The following is a 22,170-nucleotide window of genomic DNA, read 5'->3' as shown; positions in this document are numbered from 1 at the left end:
GATCAACTTAAATTACGTACCACGTCAACTGAACCAAATATATCTTTTTTGTCATCCAATAAACAACCACAGAAATTCCAATAAATTTTCTGGATCGTAAAATTAAATGTCAAATTTTTTGGAATTTATTAATTGTATGTCATTTTACAAAATAAACTATTTAATTGCAAAGAAAATTATGTATTTTAATTTTGCATATAAATCCCTTTAATTAAATCGTATATATTATATAATATGGATGCGGCCTTCTCAAAAATGGTAAAATGAAAATTGGCCTTCTAATATAAAAAGGTTCGCCACCCCTGGGTTAGAGAGATAAACAAGGTCAAAAATTAAATTTTTAAATATACTTGCAGTAGAATTCTTTCAATAAATATATTTGCAGTAGAATTCAGCGCGTGTAGTTAAAGGTTAATGTCTTTTATATACTAAGTTTTGTTTTTAAACCAAGAGGAGTGAACTAAAAACAGAGCTGGGCAATACCCGGGTACAAGTACCCGAATTTTGTACTCTGAGTATATTTTGGGTACTCAGTACCTGGTACCCGGGTACATTTTCAATAAAGTACTCGGTACTTGTACCTGTAGCATATGGGTAAAATACCCGGTACCCGTGTTTATTATACGAGTACATTTTCCGAGTACTTGTCGCTGCATGTGGTAGAGAAATTAACAGCAACACGCAAAAACGCGTATTCAAATTTGATTTAATAGTATTTAAAATTTATATTGAGATATTTTTTAATTTAGTTTTTTATTATGTTTCGAGTGATGCATAGTGAGCAAAATTTTGATAGTAATTTAAAGAAAAAATGTGGGTTAGGCCACTGCTGCTTTATTTAAAATTGTTGGATAGGCCAAATTTTTACCAAGTTTTTACCAGTAAATACTGAATTATTAATTGTTTTTTGTTACTTAAAATGTATGTTATGGGATAATTAAACCTACCTCCATTAAAAGAAAATTCGTAATCCATTTTGCATTAAGGTTAGAGCACTTTTATCAAATATTTATAATAATAAACACAAAAAGGTGCTACGTGTCACTATATGTAGTATTTCCACAAAATAATGAAATACTATAAATCGATCTCGTTCCAGACACTTTGTTGTTGATAATAAGGACTTAACTAATTATGTAAATCTACCTTTTCATTTTATTTATTGAAAAGATGGGTTGATATTTGCATAAAGTACCCTGGGAAAAGTTTAAGCTGTTATTCACATAATCAAAGAAACTAATTAATTTGCATTAAGTATATTGAGTCGTCACGTACAAATACACTGCGAGTCATAGAAAACGGGCACCCTAAAAAATGGGTCATTTTTGATGTCGCGTATCTCCTAAACCTGTTGTCTGATTTAAGTGATTTTTTGAATATGTGATTGCCTTATTCTTTGTCAATATCCCTGTAATAATATTTTTGCTAAACAGGTAATTTTTATTTGTATATCGGGTGTTCGAATCAAACTGTGTTTTTTTCTCAAAGTTCGCAATACCCTGTGGAATATTCTAGAATTTATAAAATACTGAAATTAAAACCCAACTATAGCCTCAGGTTTTATTAACATTCTGTTTTTTGATTCATTCGCTTATGTTGGATAATGCAAAAGTTATGTATTTTACCAACTAGCCATGTTCTTCATCAGTACAGGGTGTTCAGTACAAGTCTAAAGGGTTTTAGGGACTAAATAAGTTCGACAAACTTTAAGGTGTAATTCTGCATTAAAAAATAATGACAGTTTGCTTTATAATCATATATCCGCAAATGCTTCGTTTCCGAGATACGGGATGTTAAATTTTTTCTTACAAACTGATGATTTATTTATTGCTTTAAAACCGGTTAAGATATGCAAATGAAATTTGGTAGGTTTTAAGAGATGGTTATTGAGCATTTTTTGACATGCAACTAAGAATTTTATGTTTACCATTGGAGCGCATACGGGTAATATGACCGATCATATTATTCGTATGCACGCCAATGGTGAATAAAAAATTCTTAATTGTATGTCAAAAATGTTCAATAACTACATCTTAAAACCCACCAAATTTCATTTGCATATCTCAACCGGTTTTAGGGCAATAAATAAATAGTCAGTTTGTAAGAAAAAATTCAACATACTGTATGTCGGAAACGAAGCATTTGCGTACATATGTTTATATAGCAAACGGTCATTATGTTTTCATGCAGAATTACCCCTTAAAGTTTGTCGTACTTCTTTAGAAACACCCTGTACTGATAAATAGCATGCCTAGTTGTTAAAGTACATAACGTTTGTATTATCCAACATAAGCGAATGAATCAAAAAACATAATGTTAACCCTGGAAGCTCACACTTGGGTGTGAGATACCCATCGCGACACTTAACTGCATGTAGCTTGCGCAGCTGCATTTCAATGGTAATGCTGCTTTATGTAAATTCAGTCTCTAGTCTGCCAAGGACGGGTGTGTAGTTGCGGTCTCATTTGAGCAATATTTCCAATCACGAGAATTTATTGAATACAGGCTAGGGTATGTAGCATCCATGTGTGAGGTTTGCGATCAAGTGTGCGTTCAAGTTAATGACCTAACAACACAACATCCCACAAATTTAGTAAAGAAAACTAGGTGTTATTTCTGCAAAGGCAAAGATGGAAAAGCTAAGCATGCATGCTCGACTTGCTATAAAGCATAATGCATGGAGCATAGATCCACACTGTCTTATGAGTGTAGTTACTAAAATGAGTGAAACTTAAATACCTGGCTAAGAATGAATATGAGTTCTATAATCAAAAGGTGTTATATTTTAGTTAGAAAGACCATTTTGTTGTTAAATTAAATTAAAATATTTTGAATTATGTTTCCGGTTTTTTAGGAAATGTTTTTTAATTATTTTTAGGTATTTTTAATATTTTGTTCTTTTGTGTTACTACAATTAAGAGAGAGAACATAAAATTATTGATTTAATTATTCGTATGTATTCAATAGTGATTATAGAGTCTCTGGAAATCATAAAATATTTACTTTTTGTTTTATTTCTTCACAAAATATCATTGGGTATCTGACACCCATGTGTGAGGTTTATGTAAAAAAAAAATAGGTGTGATCTTCCAGGGTTAAGAAAACCTGAGGCTATAGTTGGGTTTTAATTTCAGTATTTTATAAATGCTAAAATATTCGACAGGGTGTTGCGAACTTTGAGAAAAAAACACAGTTTGATTCGTACACCCAATATACAATGAAAATTTACCTGTTTAGAAAAAATATTATTACAGGGATATCGACAAAGAATCGTGCTATAACATATTCAAAAATCACTTAAATCGGACAACAGGTTTAGGAGATACGCGACATCAAAAATGACCCATTTTTAGGGTGCCCGTTTTCTATGACGCGCAGTTTAGTATCGTCTTTCATCATTGTCTACAAAGCCTTCCAAGAAAATATTGTGGTAATTGTTAGCATTACCTGTAGACAGTAGGCTACCGACAGAAACAACCTTTACAAATTGAATAAGGGCCAATTTCTCATATCGAGTTCAACTCCAGTTTAACCTGAACTTCTAGTAAACGTCAGTTTAAAGTCAAAATCGTCTTTCTCAATTCGCACGATCAACCGATGGCAGTTTAAACTTAACCGATGCTTGAACGGTGGAATTCGGCCGTTCAAAGATTTCAGAACTCAGTTCAGATGATTTCATGGACTACGCATGCGTTGTATTAACACGAAACGCTGTCATAATATAAATATATCCTATTTTATTATATTAAGCCAAACGATAAACGATAACATTATTTTTGTTTTTATAATATTTATTTACAATTATTAAAATTACTATTTGATTATAAATACTTAAATTTAACTTTATTCAAAAACAGCATAAAAAAGGTAGTTCAAAATGGCGACAGTTTTTTACCTTTTGCCATCTATTGGCATTTCTCGAAAGCTGTAGAACGAGCACTGACATGAACGCGCAATGAGAAATGCATTCCAAACAGAACCGGAGATCACCCGTGAACCCGGTTCAACTGAACCATAGATTAACGCAGGTATGAGAAATCGACCCTAAGGCGCAGAAAAATATTATTTATTTTAATTAATACAAATTAATACTTTGTATTACTATCTAATTTACTATTTTAGTTCGTAGTAAGCCACAAAATTGGCTACTAAATAGGAAATCGATGTGACAAATTAAAATATTATTATTAAATATTACTTTATAAAATTAAAAATAGTCATTCTTATGAATTATGCGTATTATTCTGATACGATGAACAATGAACACTTGTTGATAGATGTTTACTAACTTTAAAATCGACATTGGCCCGAGCCACACAATTGAGGGTTAGGCCACTGTTGCATTCGTATTACCAGTATATTTATCAAGGCAACAATAAATTATATAGTGCCATCTATGATTATATAATAGCCAAATATGATTCTTTCGGTGGCAGTGAAAGGTGACGGATGTGATTCGCATCAGGAGGCAAATTTGAAACCTGTGGTGAGATCTACTAACCTTTCCTCTGTTAATAAACCTTTTCTTTTTTAATATTATTGGTATATTACATTTATATTCTTAAATTTCATTTGTATTTAACACGCTTAGATAAGAGTATAAAATATTTAAGGTAATTAATAATGACCGAGGATTCCGGGGGGAAAGTCCCTCCTGACCTTGAAGGTTTTGCTGGTTTTAATAGTCAAGATGTTGATATGAACTTAATGGATACGAATAAAAAAACCGAACAAAAAGATACAAATAATAAAACGGAGACTTTTTTAACTAATTTAAGTTATAATAATTCTGCTATAGGGCCATTTATTGTAATTATTGAAGGAATTGAAAAAGGGCATGCTGTAGGTCGCTATAATCATCTAAAAATTGCTAAAGATATTTTTCAATTAAAACTTAAAGATGTTTTAGAGGTTAAAGAAAAAGGTAAAAACAAATTAGGAATAATATTTCAATCTGCATCAGCAGCAAATAACTTTGTTAAAAATAATAAACTAAATGACAAATACAAAATATATATACCAAGAAACTCGGTAACTTGTAAAGCAATAGCTAGGAATATAAACCCAATATTTACAGAAGAAAACATCAAAAATATGGGCGAAAGCCCTTTTAAGATATTAGATGTAAAAAGATTTACCACGAAAAAAGCCAATGAAGACGGAACAATCGAGTACTCTCCAACGGGGACCATCTTAATAACATTTGAAGGGGTAATAATCCCTAGAAATATAAAATTATGTTACTTATCAATTCCGCTAATTCCCTACATACCACGAGTCACCCAATGTTTCAATTGCCTGGCTTTTGGACACACAAAAATGCAGTGTAAAAGCATAAAAAAATGTCACAACTGTGGCAACCCACATGAAACCGAAGAAAATGCACAACAGACATGTAGAATATCTTGTTACTTCTGCAAATCGACAGAACACCAGGCTACCAGCAGAAAATGTCCCGAGTATGAAAGGCAATGCAACATTAAAAAGACCATGGTATACGAAAATATAACACATTATGAGGCCAATTTTTTGCACCCTAAGTCATATGTACCTAATACATCCAATACAGCACAAACATTTAGATTCTTGCAAACAGAATTCCCCAGTCCACAAAACAAGGGGCAACAATCGGACAATCATATACAGATAAATCAAAGAAGATCTTATATCAATAGCAGTAACATTGTCAAGTCAAAAAGAACATACGCAAATGCATCAACGACAAACGCCTCTCCTCCAACAAAGAGAGTCAGTTTTGACAAAACAGCACATAACAGAGTATTATCATACCCCAATGGAAGACAGGAAAGGGCAGAACACAGGCCACAATTTCAAAATTTTCAATCTAGTCCATATAGAAACATAGATAGAGAAGAAGATCCGGCTGGGTCAGGTACACAGTCAATAGAGTCAAATAATCTGAACAGAGTTGAAGAATATTATAAAAAATTTTTAATTACACCAATAGAACATAAATGTCAAATTAGGGATCTAATTAATACATACTTTGAGTTGTCCAAATCTTCGGAAGATTCGGATAGGCCAGAAAAGTAATCAAAATAACAAGTTATATAATCAGATCAACAAAAAATGCAGTTCTCATCTGCAAGTAACTAACACATTAGTATAAAAATGGATAACACAAACCTTAACATTATTCAATGGAACATACGTAGTGTAAACTCTAATTTTAGTAATTTAATATCACTAATCAGAGATGAGGAACCAGATGTCATTTTACTCAATGAAACCTTTCTAAAACCGGTACATAAATTTAACATTAAAACCTATAATATAGTCAGAAATGATATGAATGAAGGTACTAGTATAGCAACACTAATTAAAAAAAATCTAAAGTACGAAATTTTAAAATGTGGAAATAACCTAGAAACCAACAAATTTAGAATAATAATAATTAAAATTCAAAATTATAATATAGTAAATATATACTCTCATCCCACCAATAAAATAACAAAAAACAAACTATCTAACCTAATTAAGGTGCTACAAGGACCGATCATCATTTTGGGAGATTTCAATGCCCATCATGTTGCTTGGGGATGTGAAATATCTGACACAAATGGTAACAATATAGAAGAATTTGTTGATGAATACAATTTTTTTATACATAACGATGGGACTCCAACAAGACTCACCAGACCAGGACAAAGGAGAAGTGCAGTAGACCTGACGATGACCTCCAGTAATCAAGCCCACAAATGTGATTGGACAGTAATAAACGACCTGGGCTTCAGTGACCACTACCCCACAAAACTAGTTATACAAAATTCCATAAACATTAATCCGGAAAACATCAATCGGGGAATGAAAAATTATAAAAGAGCCAACTGGGAAGAGTACCAGGACATATTAAACCGAACAGCAAATATAGAACAGCTGGAATATAGAGAGTTAATTCAAACAATGGAGAGAGCAGCCAATATGACTATTCCAATGAAAAATCGAACAAAGAGAAGAATAGGATGCATCTGGTGGGATCAGGAATGCTCACAAAAAATAAGAGACAGAAAAGAAGCAATTTTAAGGCTCAAGACACAATTCACAGTTGAAAACTATGTCCACGCCAAAAAAATGATAGCAGCAACAAAAAAGTTTCTAAGGGAGAAAAAAAGAGACAGTTTTAGAAAGTTCTGTGCAACGCTAAATAGAAACTCTGATATGAGCTACGTATGGAGTACAGTTAAAAAATTCTATAATTCACAACAGGGGTATAAAAAAAAACTACCCAACACACAAATCAGTGAAAGTATCTTAACAAATCTATCAGTATGCAACATAGATCCAGAATTTACGATAGTGGCAAACAACAGCATCCAGAATCCTTTCTCCATGAGTGAACTGAAACAAGGTATAAACAATAAAAAGGACACAGCAACGGGCATTGATGCAATCACTTATTCAATGATCAAATATTTACCAGAGGCAGCCTTAAAAAGCTTACTTCATATGTACAATAAGGCACTAGAGGGAAAAGAGATTCCTGAGAGCTGGAAAACACAAATAATACTCCCGTTTCTCAAACCTACCAGAAATCCGCAACTCGTAGATAGTTATAGAGCCATAGCCCTCTCATCATGTGTAGGCAAAATAATGGAACACTTTATTAAAAACAGACTGGAATGGATATTGGAAAATAACCATACATTCAACAGCTTCCAATCAGGGTTTAGAAAAGGTATGGGAATTCAGACTAATATTGCTTTTCTTACATCTTATATTCAGGCAGCATTTTCAGAGAATAAAAGTGTGTTGGGAATTTTCCTAGATATAAAAGCCGCCTATGATCATGTAAACATTTATATACTTTATAAAAAAATGTTAGATTTAAATCTCCCAATAGAACTAACTAACCTTACATTCAAGCTTCTTCATAACAGGAAAATATATGTCAAAGATGAGGAAGAAAATCTCATAGGTCCGACCTTTACAACACAAGGTTTAGCACAAGGATCACCACTCAGTCCGTTACTATTTAACATCTATATACATTCGATTTATGAAATAATACCAGAGGAATGCATTTTATTGTCATATGCAGATGATCTAGTACTGCTAAACAAACATCAAAACCCAATCCAAGCAGTAATAGGATCAAATTTAATTCTTGCAGACATAAGTGAATGGCTAGCGAAACACAGCTTCTCTATTTCAGTAAACAAGAGTGAAGTAGTATGGTTTGCAAAAACTAGTAATAGCTACATATATCCAGAAATCGTTATGGATCAGCAGATCATCCCTCGTAAAAAAGAAATTAAATATTTAGGAGTCACCCTCACAGAAAACCTTAACTGGAACCCCCACATAGAAAACATAAGAAGTAAGGCTATTAAAGGTATTAACGTAATGAGGGCAATAGGGAAAGTTTGGTGGGGTGGGGACCCTGCCACTTTACTACTGGTATATTATGGTCTGGTGAGATCCCATTTGGACTTCGGCAGCATATTCATAAAACCATCAAACAAAAACACCTTGCGTAAGCTAGATACAGTACAATTTCAAGCCCTAAGGGTTATCCTCGGATGCATGAAGTCAACTCCTACAACAGCATTGCTGGCAGAAACTGCAGAGATGGCACTAGAATTTCGAAGAAAATGGTTGGCAACGAAATTTATGACAAAAATGTACAGCATTCAAGATAATCCGATATTAAAGGTAATCAAAGATATTAAACAAGCGTGTACTTATAAGATAGGATATTGGAAACAAAGAGAGAGACCATACCTAGTGGAGGCACTTGACCAACTAGAACCATACAAAAGTATAATTCACACAGCAAATGTGATACCCTGCTTCTCGTTCAACATGGACATACAATACACACGACTTCCCACAGTGCAATTAAAAATCAGCAAGTCAGATCATCATCAAAATATGATATTCAAAGCAGCAACAGAGAAATTAAGTGAAAACTACCTATTTATCTATACTGATGCATCAAAAAGTGGGAATGCTAAGGAAGCAGAGACAGGCTACGGTGTATACATTCCCAATATCAACTATTCATACTCATCTAGATTACCATCAGCATTGAATATATGCACAGCAGAAATAGTGGCTATTGGCAAGGGGGTAAAGGAATGTCTGAATCGAGGTATTACTGATTGTATTGTCTTTACTGACTCCAGAAGTGCTATACAGAAACTAACAAAAGTTGGCATAAATGCAAATAATGATCATACCACATTAGAAACGAAACAGCTATTAGTAGAGGCAAACTCAGATAACAAAAAATATAAATTGTGCTGGATCCCCGGTCACTCAGGAATAGAGGGAAACGAATATGCTGATAAGTTGGCAAATATTGGGAGAGTACTTAATGTCCCACAAAGTATGAAAATAAACTACACAGATGTTTGGCCAATATTGAAAAGTAAAATAAGGAGGGAACATGACATATGCTGGAAATCACAGACACAGACTAAAGGGAGATGGTATTCTGGAATTCAACCCTCATTTCCAGATAAACCCTGGTTTAAAAAATTTCCCTATATAGACCGAAGACACCTGACTAATATAATAAGGATGAGGACAGGGCACTGTTGCACAGGATCACATCTATATCGACTAAAAATAAAAGATCATCCATTCTGTGAATGTGGAAGAGAGGAGAATATAGACCATATTCTTTTGCAATGTCCCATAAGAAAAGGTACACAGTTTGATCTTAGAGATGAACTAAAAAAACTAGGGGTCCCAGTTAGTTTTAATATACAAGATATTCTTTGCAATCTAACTTTTGATCAACTAAAATTAATTGTTACTCATTTAAATATTAACAAGGTCAATTTGTGAAATACAAACTCAATTGTCCCATATTTCTTTATCCTATCCTTTCCTGGGTTCTAGTCTAACCGAGGTAACATTTCGGGTTGTGAAAGCTCTGCCGTTACCCCGGAGCGAGAAGAGTTTTATCCCTATGTTGTTCTATTTGTCTAAACTAACATCTCTCATCACAGGGTATATTTCTATACGTATAAATTTGTTAGATATTATGAACGTCTAAAGAAATGATTTTAATATTTAAGAATAAAGAAACAGGAAATAAAATACTAAAATCCCTTAGCCGAAACATAACCTATCATATTAAGTAATTGTCAAAAAAAAGCGTAGAATCTTCTTGTTTGTCTTTAGAGTGCTGCAGTATTGCTAAGAGCAAGACAACTGCAACACGAAAGAAATGTGCTGGCAGATGCACTTGTATGCAAGCCAAAAAAAAGAAGTGGAAGTGTATAGCCAAATATGAAGCTAGGTTGTGTAGACCACTGTTAATCAATAGATCCAATGTTTCTGGATTTATTGATGTATAAATCTAAAAACGCTTAATTTGTGGGTTAGGCCACTGTTGCTCTGAGCGCCTCAAATATTTTTAGAGATGCAGAGATAATACACTAGACTCCCTCTATAACGAGAACTGAAATGGATCTAATTACCTCGTTATAAGCGGATGTCGTTATATCAGACAGCAATAATATTGTGCATACTTATGAATAAATATAGTTTTCTAAGACATTAACTTCCTATAGTTAAGCCATTCGGAGCAATATAAAATGCTAAATATTGTTTCCTTAACAATAAAGCTTCGGCCATCATAAATTGTAAATTTCCTAAAATATTCAATATCTGTCGAAAAATAGACAAATTAGAAAGACGTTTTTTATAGGCGGTGGATTTTATTACAGCACTGGGCCTCGATAACCACACATATGATGGGGATATCTGTATACAGGCAGTTTATTTATAGCCATTACTGCGCTAAAAATAGGCAAAGAAACATATTCTTCGATTTTATTTTTCCTCGTTATAACCAAATATGCCTCGTTATAGAGGTGTTACAGTTCAATAGGAATTTCATGGGACATCTAGCGTACCTCGTTATAAACGAAATCTCGTAATAACCGTGTTCGTTATAGAGTCTACTGTATTACCTTCTTACCTTTTTTCGGGTTTTACATTCGAATGTACTCGAAATAAGTACCCGAGAAATTCGGGTAATTGTACTTTGAGTATTGTACTCTGAGTACTTTTATGAAGCAATGTACTCAGTATCGTTCCTTTAATATGAAAAGTTTCCGGTACTCTATACCCGAGTACAATTTTATCAGTACCCGGCCCAGCTCTGACTAAAAAGACAGAATCACACCCAAGATAGTCACTAAAAATATCACCAAATACATCTTCTTTTGTGGTTGATCATATCGGCCTTTTACGGTAATCCATAAATACTATATTATACTAATACATCGCTAAAGAGTTCTAAAAACAACTTACGCTAGTTAATAAGAGCAAAAAGAGGATCATCATCATTCTCTTTGCCATATCCCTATGCGGGGTCAGCTTCCCTAATAGCATTTTTCCACACAATTCTATCTTGCGTCATATCAATGTTAATCCCCTTTACCAACATGTCCTGCCTTATCGTCTCTCCCCAGTTCTTCTTCGGTCTTTCTCTTCTACTCTTTCCAGGAATCTGCACTTCAGCTATTCTTCGTATTGGGTGATTAACGTCTCGACGTTGAACATGACCAAACCATCTTAACCTATGTTCTCTCATTTTGGCATCAATTGGTGCCACACCTAGACTTCCCCTAATATTACTCATTTCTAATTTTATCCTTCTTTGTTACTCCACTCATCCATCTAAGCATTCTCATTTTCGCCACATGCATTCGTTGTTCCTCTTTCTTTTTCACTGCCCAACATTCAGTTCCGTACTGTAGAGCAAAAACAGGATATTACCTCCGAATTCTATCCTACTGCATGGATTTTAATGAAATTTTGGGAATAGCCTCTACCTAGCCTAATTCAAAGTCTACCCTATGCTGATGTGCGCTTTTATCTTGGGGGGTGGTTCCCATCCCGTCCTTCTCGGAGGTGTAAAATTTCTTTGTCAAAATAACTACGGGAGTGAGTAGAAAACCTAAAGCTACCTAAAGAAAACATTTCACCTTTTCGGACGGTTTTTGCGAATACCTTAAAAATTATGCATCAAACGAAAAAAAAACTCGATAAAACTTTTTTGTAGCTTATAAAAAATCAAAGAGATTCGTTTCTTCGCAAATCTTCTAGTTTTAATATAAAAAGAGATATATGAGGTGAAAAGATATTTTTTTTTGGTGCATGCTCTAATCGATGTGTTAAACTTAAAATAGCAGAGTAATGGTCGATTTTAACGGTAATGTCTTTTATAGTGCTTGAAAATACTGCCGTGCTAAGCCCAAAGGCGGTGACTGATTTTTTATCGAAAATGAGATTTTTGTATTTTTAGGTAGAATAGGGTATTTAGTATATATTTATAAAGTCTTTGGAGTTGTAAAAGCATTATATTTTAAATAAAATTGCAATTTTGTTAGCGGTATCTACACTTTTCAGTTAAAATACTAAGCCATTTGGCGGTAAATGCTAAATACTATGGCGTTTTGACGGTATCTGCTACAGTTGCCGTCCATATACCTTAGCATATTGCACTTACCGCTAATCTACTTTAAAGAATGCTAGGCCTACATTTAGATACCGCCAAATTGCCTTATTATTACGAAGTAAATTCGGCCCAACTTTACAAGGTTAAATTATTGTGTTAGTTAAAACAGTTGTGTTAGTAAAAGAAATAATTAGCGAGGATGATGAGAACTTTTCGAGATTATTATATCTATTGAAATGTATTTTCATTTTTGTTTATAGTGTTTCAAGGATTAACTAATTATATTGACTCTGCTCCAAGTGGATGATTTATATCTTGAATTAGGCAGTAAGAGATTTTCACATTTAAAAATATTTCTTTTTTTTTTAATTGGGTTTTAAAAACTTAATAATATATATTATCCACACGCTGTCCACAAGCGTTTTTAGAAAAAGAGACTTAAAATATTTTGTTTTTTTAGAAAATCAAGTAGAGTCGAGTAAGAGTTATGAAACATGAGGAGAAACCACTGAAGACAATATTATAGAAAGAGGACAATTTATTGTAAAGTAATTACAAGAGGTGAAAAAAAATTATGTTCAGCCTGTACAGGCGCAAGGTTTGTTTCATACTTAAAGTTTTCTGTAATTAACCCTTTGTTGGTCGTACATGGGATTAGCAGTCCCATTGATTGCATTTTTTTTGTTTAAATACAAGCTATTATCATTGTTTAAATAGACAATATCTAGTAGTCTAGTTATACAATGCTATTATAAATAGGTAAAAGACAATGTGACCATATTTTAATCATAACATATAACTAGTTTGTACAATACAACTAATAAAATGTTAAAATTTGCGCTAATTACATTAAGTTATGGTATTTTAATACCCAATATGATATTGTGAAATACCCAATAATATAACAATGCATAATAATATTAGGGTAGGTGTCGGCTATCATAAAAATGTTAAAGCTCTATAATAACATGTCGTAAATAAATAGCGAAGCTTTGTCGCTAAGAATATAATACCTGAAAATAGAAAGTGAAAAGTATGGTTTACAATCACATTCACAGTTCAAGAATTCTTTAAAACGCTTAACATCAGCAGATAACAATCTGAAGGGATTCTGTTTTTTCCTAGTATAGGTACAGTTTCGCCTAAATTATTAGACGCACTATAAAAGATTTTATAAAAAATGTTAATTATGAGGTAATACCATTGTAATACTAAATAGGTTTTTCGGTATGTACCAGACACAAGGTATGTTGTTCGGTTGTCTATTTAATTGTCTATATTGAATCACAAATGGAATATTTTTATTAATGAACCAATATATATTTATTGACTCTTGAAAGGAAACAGATATAACGACAACTAAATATTGTCAATTTGTTGCTGTCATATCGTGGCTCAACAAAATAATAACATTTAATAGTACTTTAATTCTTTCAATTTATTAAACTTTAATACACAGAAAAGCTTTTTATTTCATATCAATCACAACTGTAAACCACATACCGCTAATAGGCTTAGTATTATAGTAAGTTTTGATAAAACGTTTTAGCGGTATCTACCTCTTTTTATCTAAAACTTTGTTTTAAAATTTAATTAATGGTTCCCTTAATAAACTGGGGCATATATCCATGCATTAAATCTATTAGCTAGTCCATAAATCCGTAATGGGCCAAAATTGTAGCATTCAATTTTGAAATCGATTTTGCCACCATTTTTTCAAATGTTAGTTACCGCCTTTGGGCCTAGCACGGCAGAATACTTTTAACGAGTACTGCTAAACGTCAATTACATTCAAACTAAGCGAGATATAGTGCAAAAAAATTGATGGCTAATTTAATTTAAGATAAAATGCGGATTACATTTAACCCCCCATCAATCAGATTTAAATGCATAATTTTACTTTTACAATATCTTTTATTATAATGTTACTTCTATGTTCAAAAAGTTGAACGGGTTTAAAATGAATGGTTTTTGAAAAAATAAGATCAAATTATAGAGCGCATTTTTTAAGTTTCTCAAAAACCTTCCTTTTTTTCCATGTAACTCGAAAATTATAAAGAGATACAGTAATGAGATAAAAAGAAAAATTTCTATCTGAAAAAACCCTACATCTTGCACTGTATCTCTTTTTCCTATTTCTTATCATTTTCGAGTTACATGGAGAAAAAGAAGATTTTTAAGAAAATTTAAAAAGCGTTCTATAATTTGATCTTATTTTTTTCAAAAATCGTTTATTTTAAACCCGTCCAACTTCTTAAACATAGAAATAACACTATAATAAAAGGTACTGTAGAAGAAAAACGATGCATTTAGATTCTGGTTGATGAGGGGTAAATATACGAGTACTTCTCATTTTTCCTTAAAATACCTACATTAGTTATCATTTTTTTTTGCACCATATCTCCCTTAGTTTGAATGTAAGCGACATTTAAGAGTGCTGGTTTTAAATGTCTTTTCAAGCACTACAAAAGGTATTATTAGTAGCATTTGACCCCTAAAATCGACCATTTAACCTTTGTTCAACTGTCAAATACCAGAGAAAAATCTAAAATAATAATAAAAAAAAAATAGTCGAATCCGTTAATCTGTTCACGAAAAAATCAACTCTGAAAATGAGTATAAGTTGGTGATGTATAATTTTTAAAACTATGTATATTTTTATACTCTTTTAGGATAGTCGAAACAAGTTAATTTCAGATTATTTAAGAGAAGAGGCACTCTTTCACAAATAATATTTAAGATGCTCAGTTATAGAGAACAAGTCATAACTTATTGAATATTTTCCTAAAATATACATTGTGGATATTTTTTCTATCTGTATGTTGGAAATTATAAATTTCCTATTATGTCCACTATTAGCAAAATCTCAATTTTCTCTTCCAGACTTAATAGGCCTTGGGCCCACATATACAAATATTATTTATGACCACAACGTTGAAACTTTTTGTACTTGTTATTTGAGTGGAGTCGGACAAATTTGGAGCTTGGCGCATTTAGTCCAAGTAATGAAGCTTAAAATAGGACAAAACCTCGCAATTTTTACAGAATGGTTCGATTTGCTTGAAAAATTGAGAATAAGTAGTGGATAGTCCAAGGAGCAAAATCTATATCATGCGGAAGGGCGCTTTTACCATGGGGGTGGTTGCCACCCCATCTCAGGGGTGGAAATCTTTTATTATATTGTAATCACAAAACTTGGTAAAAACGTTCATTCTTAGCAAAAAACGTTCTATACATTTTTTTAATAAAATTGATAGTTTTCGATTTATTCGCTATCGAAAGTGTTGGTTTTATATCGAAAAAATCATTGTTTTTAATAAGTTTTCTGCTAATAACTCCAAAAGTTTTCGTTTTATCAAAAAACTTTACTTAAAAAAAATATACCTTTTGAAAAAATAAACAAAAACATGTTTTTAGATTTTCTTTAAGACCGATAGTAATCGAGCTATACTTGATTATATTTCGGCTCTTCTTCGTCAAATGCTAAATATTGTAGTTTCAAAGTCAAAAGACGAGAAAACTATGCATTTTTCGAGGACAAACTAATAAGTTTAAACAAATCTTGTTCAAACTAATTTAAAGTATTAAAAATATCTATCTCCAGAAATAGAAAAAGTCTCTAGCTCAAAAATTAAGTAACTTATAATGAAAAGAATATCAGTCCCTATTTTTTCAGCGAAAAAGTAATTGGAAGCAACCCCCTAATCACCACCCTAATTAAAATTGGTCATTGACCTTATTTGATCTTTGTTATTTCTGTATTATTAATAGGTTCTAGAAGTTTGACCGGCTTAGAATGAATAGTTTTTAAAAAAATGGAGTTAAAAGCAAATAACGAATTTTTGTAGTTTGGAAAAAATTGCCTTTTCTTCAGAATAGCAAGATTAGCATCAGAGATACGAAAAAATGTTCAAATATGAAATTGAACCCGATTTAATTTCCAAAAACCTGGTTTGCAAAATTTTTTCTACGGCAAAAATTTAGTGAGCTATCGACAATTATAACTTGTAATAACATGCAAAAACCACCTTTACCAACCCTTTCAAAGTCACCTCTTTTTGCGACTGACGATTTTAACAAGAATTAATTTTAATAGCCTTATAGACCTTATAAAAACCTACAAAATTTTTTTTTACCAAACTTCTAGGATCAAAATTAAAAATGTTAGGGTTAAAAAATCAACATATTTTTTTGAAAAAAAGGAGAAATCCAATTGGAAGCATAATAATGTAAGTTAGCGGTGTTTTTAGTCATTGGCCTTATTAATTCTTATTTATTTATGTATTATTAATAGATTCGAGATGTTTGACTTGCTTAGAATGATTAGTTTTTAAAAACAGGATTTAAAAGCGAATAACAAATTTTTGTAGCTTGGTAAAAAATGCCATTTTCTTCAAAATATAAAGATTAGCATCAGAGATACGAAAAAATGTTTCAATATAAAATTGTAGGATATTCAATTCTCAAGAACCTGGTTTTAAAAAAAAATTTTCTACGGCAAAAATTGAGTGAATCGTAAATGAGTATACCTATCAAAACATTGATTTTTTCGATATAAAACTAACATTTTCGATGGCAAATAAATCGAAAACTGTTAATTTTATCAAAAAAATGTATGGAACATTTTTTGCTTAGAATGAATGTTTTTATCAACTTTTGCGGTCAAAATATAATAAAAAATTTCCACCCCCGAGATGGGGTGACAACCACCCCCATGGTAAAAGCGCCTTTCCGCATCATATAGATTTTGATCCTTGGTCTATCTACTACTTATTTTCAAATTTTCAAGCAAATCTATCCATTCTGTAAAAAATGCGAGGTGAAAATCTTCGGTTCCTGGCCTAATTATGGTAGTGGGGTGTTTGTCTGTCAAGCGGTGACGAAGTTGTCAATTTTATGCAAGAAAAAAATTTATAACCACATTGGTCATTTTATTTTAATCAATGGTTTCTATCATATAAACAGCGACAACAATTTTGTCGGACAAAAATATTGGGGCACATAACGCGTCGGACACGCGAAAGATGTCAAATTTATGAAAAAAATAAATTTATTACCACATGGATAATTTTAACGGTATCTACCATAAAACCTTTTTACAATAAGGTGGTAACCTTGTCGGGCAATTTTCACGGGGCATATGCGCAGTCGGACGCGCCGAAGATGTCAATGTTCTGAAATTTTTTTATTTACAACCATTTTTCCGACATTAGTAGGTTATAAGTAATTATATTCTTAATCAAAAAATCAAAGTGTCGGACAAAAATATTGGGGTAAATCGACAGTCGGACAAAAAATTTAATTTTTATTAGTAAACTATACTTTCAAAATATGTTGGGTTCGTGCATCCCTTATCTTTACAACCATTTTTCCGACAAAAGTAGTAGGTTACAAGTAATTATATTCTTAAACAAAAAATGTAAATGTCTGACAAAAATGTTGGGGCAAACGAACAGAAAACTTAATTCTTTTAGGCTATCGACGAGGAGGTATTATCAAAAAAAAAATTAAAACAGTGTTTCTCGGTTACTTTTGAATCGATTTAGCTGAAAATTGGTACACACACTAAGTAAAAAATTTAAAAGGGCATGACGTAGATCTGAACCCAAAATTTTCTTAAAAAATTTTCCGACAAGAGGGAAAATTTTAGAAAAATTGTGATCTGATAATTTGTGTACATACTTCTTAAACAACGACAAACACCGTTCTGTATTTTTTTTCTCGAATTAAAAAAAATTCCGACACATGTATGAGGTTATAAGTAGTTATATTCCAAACCAAAAAAATCTAAGTGTCCGACAAAAATATTGGGGCAAATCGACAGTCGCACAAAAAATTTAATTTTTATTAGTAAACTATACTTTCAAATTATATTGGGTTCGTGCATCCCTTATCTTTACGAAACATTTTTCCGACAAAAGTAGTAGGCTACAAGTAATTACATTCTTAAACAAAAAATGTAATTGTCTGACAAAAATGTTGGGGCAAACGAACAGAAAACTTAATTCTTTAAGCTATCGACGAGGAGGTATTATTAAAAAAAAATTTAAAACAGTGTTGCTCGGTTATTTTTGAATCGATTTAGCTGAAAATTGGTACACACACTAAGTATAACATTTAAAAGTGTATGAAGTAGATCTGAACCCAAAATTTTCTTAAAAAAATTTCCGACAAGATAGAAAATTTTAGACAAATTTTGATCTAATAATTTGTGTACATACTCCTTAAACAACGGCAAACATCGTTCTGTATTTTTTTCTCGAACTAAAAAAAAATTTCCGACACATGTATCAAATTATAAGTAGTTATATTCCAAATAAAAAATCTAAGTTTCCGACAAAAATATTGGGGCAAATCCAAATTCGGACAAAAAATTTAATTTTTATTAATAAACTATACTTTTAAACTATGCTGGGTTCGTCCATCCCTTATCTTTACAACCATTTTTCCGACAAAGGTAGTAAATTGCAAGTCATTATATTCTTAAACAAAAAATGTTTTTGTCTGACAAAAATGTTGGGGCAAACGAACAGGAAACTTAATTCTTTTAGGCTATCGACGAGGAGGTATTATCAAAAAAAATTTTAAAACAGTGTTTCTCGGTTCTTTTTGAATCGATTTAGCTGAAAATTGGTACACACACTAAGTAAAACGTTTAAAAGGGTATGACGTAGATCTGAACCCAAAATTTTCTTAAAAAATTTTCCGACAAGAGGGAAAATTTTAGAAAAATTGTGATCTAATAATTTGTGTACATACTCCTTAAACAACGACAAACATCGTCCTGTATTTTTTTTCTCGTATTAAAAAAAAATTTCCGACACATGTATCAAGTTATAAGTAGTTATATTCCAAATAAAAAAATCTAAGTGTCCGACAAAAATATTGGGGCAAATCCAAAGTCGGACAAAAAATTTAATTTTTATTAATAAACTATACTTTTAAACTATTCTGGGTTCGTGCATCCCTTATCTTTACAACCATTTTTCCGACAAAGGTAGTAAGTTACAAGTCATTATATTCTTAAACAAAAAATGTAATTGTCTGACAAAAATGTTGGGGCAAACGAACAGAAATCTTAATTCTTTTAGACTATCGACGAGGAGGTATTATCAAAAAAATTTTAAACAGTGTTTGTCGGTTACTTTTGAATCGATTTAGGTAAAATTTGGTACATACGCTAAGTACAACACTTAAAAGGGCATGACGGAGAGTTGTACCCAAAATTTTCCAAAAAGATTTTCCGTCAAGAGGAAAAATTTCGGAAAATTTTTCTAAAATTTTGGAATGTTCTCTACGTTACGTCCTTATAAATATTATAAGGAGTATTTCTACAAATTTTCAGTTTGGTCTATGTAGATCTAACCGAGAGAAATTGTTTATAGTTCGCTTTGATCTCCTTGATGCTTATTATTTTTTTATATCCCAGAGCACGGCTGTTCCCGTACATGCGACACTATATTATACAAGAAATTTTCTTGACAGACAAACGCCCCACTACCATAATGCGTTAAGTTCCAAATTTGTCTGACTCCACCCAAATAACAATTACAAAAGTTTCAACCGCGTGGTTATAAATAATAATTTTATATGTGGGCCTAAAACCTAATACGTTTCAAACTCATATTTAGTGATCAAAATCGGTTATACCGATTAGAAGGTATCTAGTTCCAAAAGTATAATCCATTTGACTATTATCGCCGAAATGGTTTATGTAGTTGTAGTGGTTCCGACGCTAAATTTAGATAGAGATATTTAAAAATAGAGCAATCCGAGTTCATTTACCGGCCATTAAAATAATTTTTTATTCTATTTCGAATAGAAAAAAAACTCTAGTGTACATTCGATGGACACTAGATCATTTGAGAGATAATCATAGAAAGGCGACTATTTATCTTAACGTGAAATCGAGAAACAATACATTCAATTTCATACATTTAATTTATATACAGGTAAAATTTGGTAAAGAATGGGCCATAGCTTAACCTCAGGTTGCTGAGGTAAAAATAGACCGATTTAAGCTAACTTACCTTAGTACAAAGTTTAAAATAACCGAGATACAGGGTGTCAAAGTTAAACTTTTTTTTATTTATTATTGAATATCTCCTTACAGGTATGAGATAACAACATGAAATTTGGTATTTGGGGGTTTTTGGGTCGAGAAAACTAAATTCCCTACCAAAAATTATGTATTGCCTAGAGGGCGCCACATACGCCTTTCAGCACTCATTTATTACGTTCAATTTTTTTTATCCCTCACTCTGTATAATTTTGACATTTAAATTTTTATTGTCCTAATAGTTTTACTTAAAAAAGGTATACTTTTTCATCTCCCTAAACTCAACCGTTTTCGAGATAAACGGATTTTAAATCTGGGATACACCATCATTTTTAGCATAATATCATTGTAGTTACACCCGAAAAATAACTTAATACCATAATAATTGTGCCAGTTCTCAAATTTATGTCATTGCATCGCAAATTCCATTTGAAGAAATTTGCGATACATTTTTGGATAATTTTATGGTTTTAAGTTATTTTTCGGGTGTAACTACAATGATATTATGCTAAAAATGATGGTGTATCGCAGATTTAAAATGCGTTTATCTCGAAAACGGTTGAGTTTAGGGAGATAAAAGAAGTATACCTTTTTTAAGTAAAACTAATAGAAAAATAAAAATTTTAATGTCAAAATTATACAGAGTGAGGGATAAAAAATTGAACGTAATAAATGAGTGCTAAAAGGCGTATGTGGCGCCCTATGGGCAATGCATAATTTTTGGTAGGAAATTTAGTTTTCTCAACTCAAAAAACCAGCACATACCATATTTCATCTTGTTATCTCATACCTGTCAGGAAATATTCAATAATAAATAAAAAAAAAGTTTAAATTTGACACCCTGTATCTCGGTTATTATAAACTTTGTACTAAGGTAAGTTAGCTTAAATCGGCCTATTTTAACCTCAGGAACCTGAGGTTAAGCTATGACCCATTCTTTACCAAACACCCTGTATGTATAAAAATTACTTTTTTTTTTAAATTGTACCAAAACGCCCCATTATTTTTGTCCGACAAGTGATCCAATATGCATTACACATGTAAAAAAACAGTACAAAATAAAAAATAAAATAAAATAAAATTGACATTTTCTGCGCGTCCGACTGCGCATATGCCCCGTGAAAATTGTCCGACAAGGTTACCACATTATTGTAAAAAGGTTTTATGGTAGATTCCGTTAAAATTAGCTATGTGGTAATAAATTTATTATTTTCATAAATTTGACATCTTTGGCGTGTCTGACGCGTCATATGCACCAATATTTTTGTCCGACAAAATTTTTTTTGATGTTTATATGATAAAAACCATTGATTAAAATAAAATGACCAATGTGGTTATAAATTTTTTTCTTGCATAAAATTGACAACTTCGTGACCTCTTGACAGACAAACGCCCCACTGCCATGATGCGCTAAGCTCCAAATTTGTCCGACTCCACCCAAATAACAAGTACAACAAGTTTCAAAGGTGTGGTCATAAATAATAATTTTTTTTTTTTTTTTTTTTTATTGAAAATTTACCGCATCCACCAAGAGGTGATTAGCGGGAATACAGTGTAGGAGTACAGTTCCAATAACTTACAATCTATAATATAATTCTATGAGTTTTAAATAATTATCGATATTATTATCTATAATTACAGTATGTATCTTAAATTAAGAATACAGTGTAGG

Source organism: Diabrotica virgifera, chromosome 2 (assembly GCF_917563875.1).
Source record: "Diabrotica virgifera virgifera chromosome 2, PGI_DIABVI_V3a".
In the NCBI taxonomy this organism is placed as follows: domain Eukaryota; kingdom Metazoa; phylum Arthropoda; class Insecta; order Coleoptera; family Chrysomelidae; genus Diabrotica; species Diabrotica virgifera.
The sequence above is the reverse complement of the archived record's forward strand: the minus strand, read 5'-3'. Positions refer to the sequence as shown.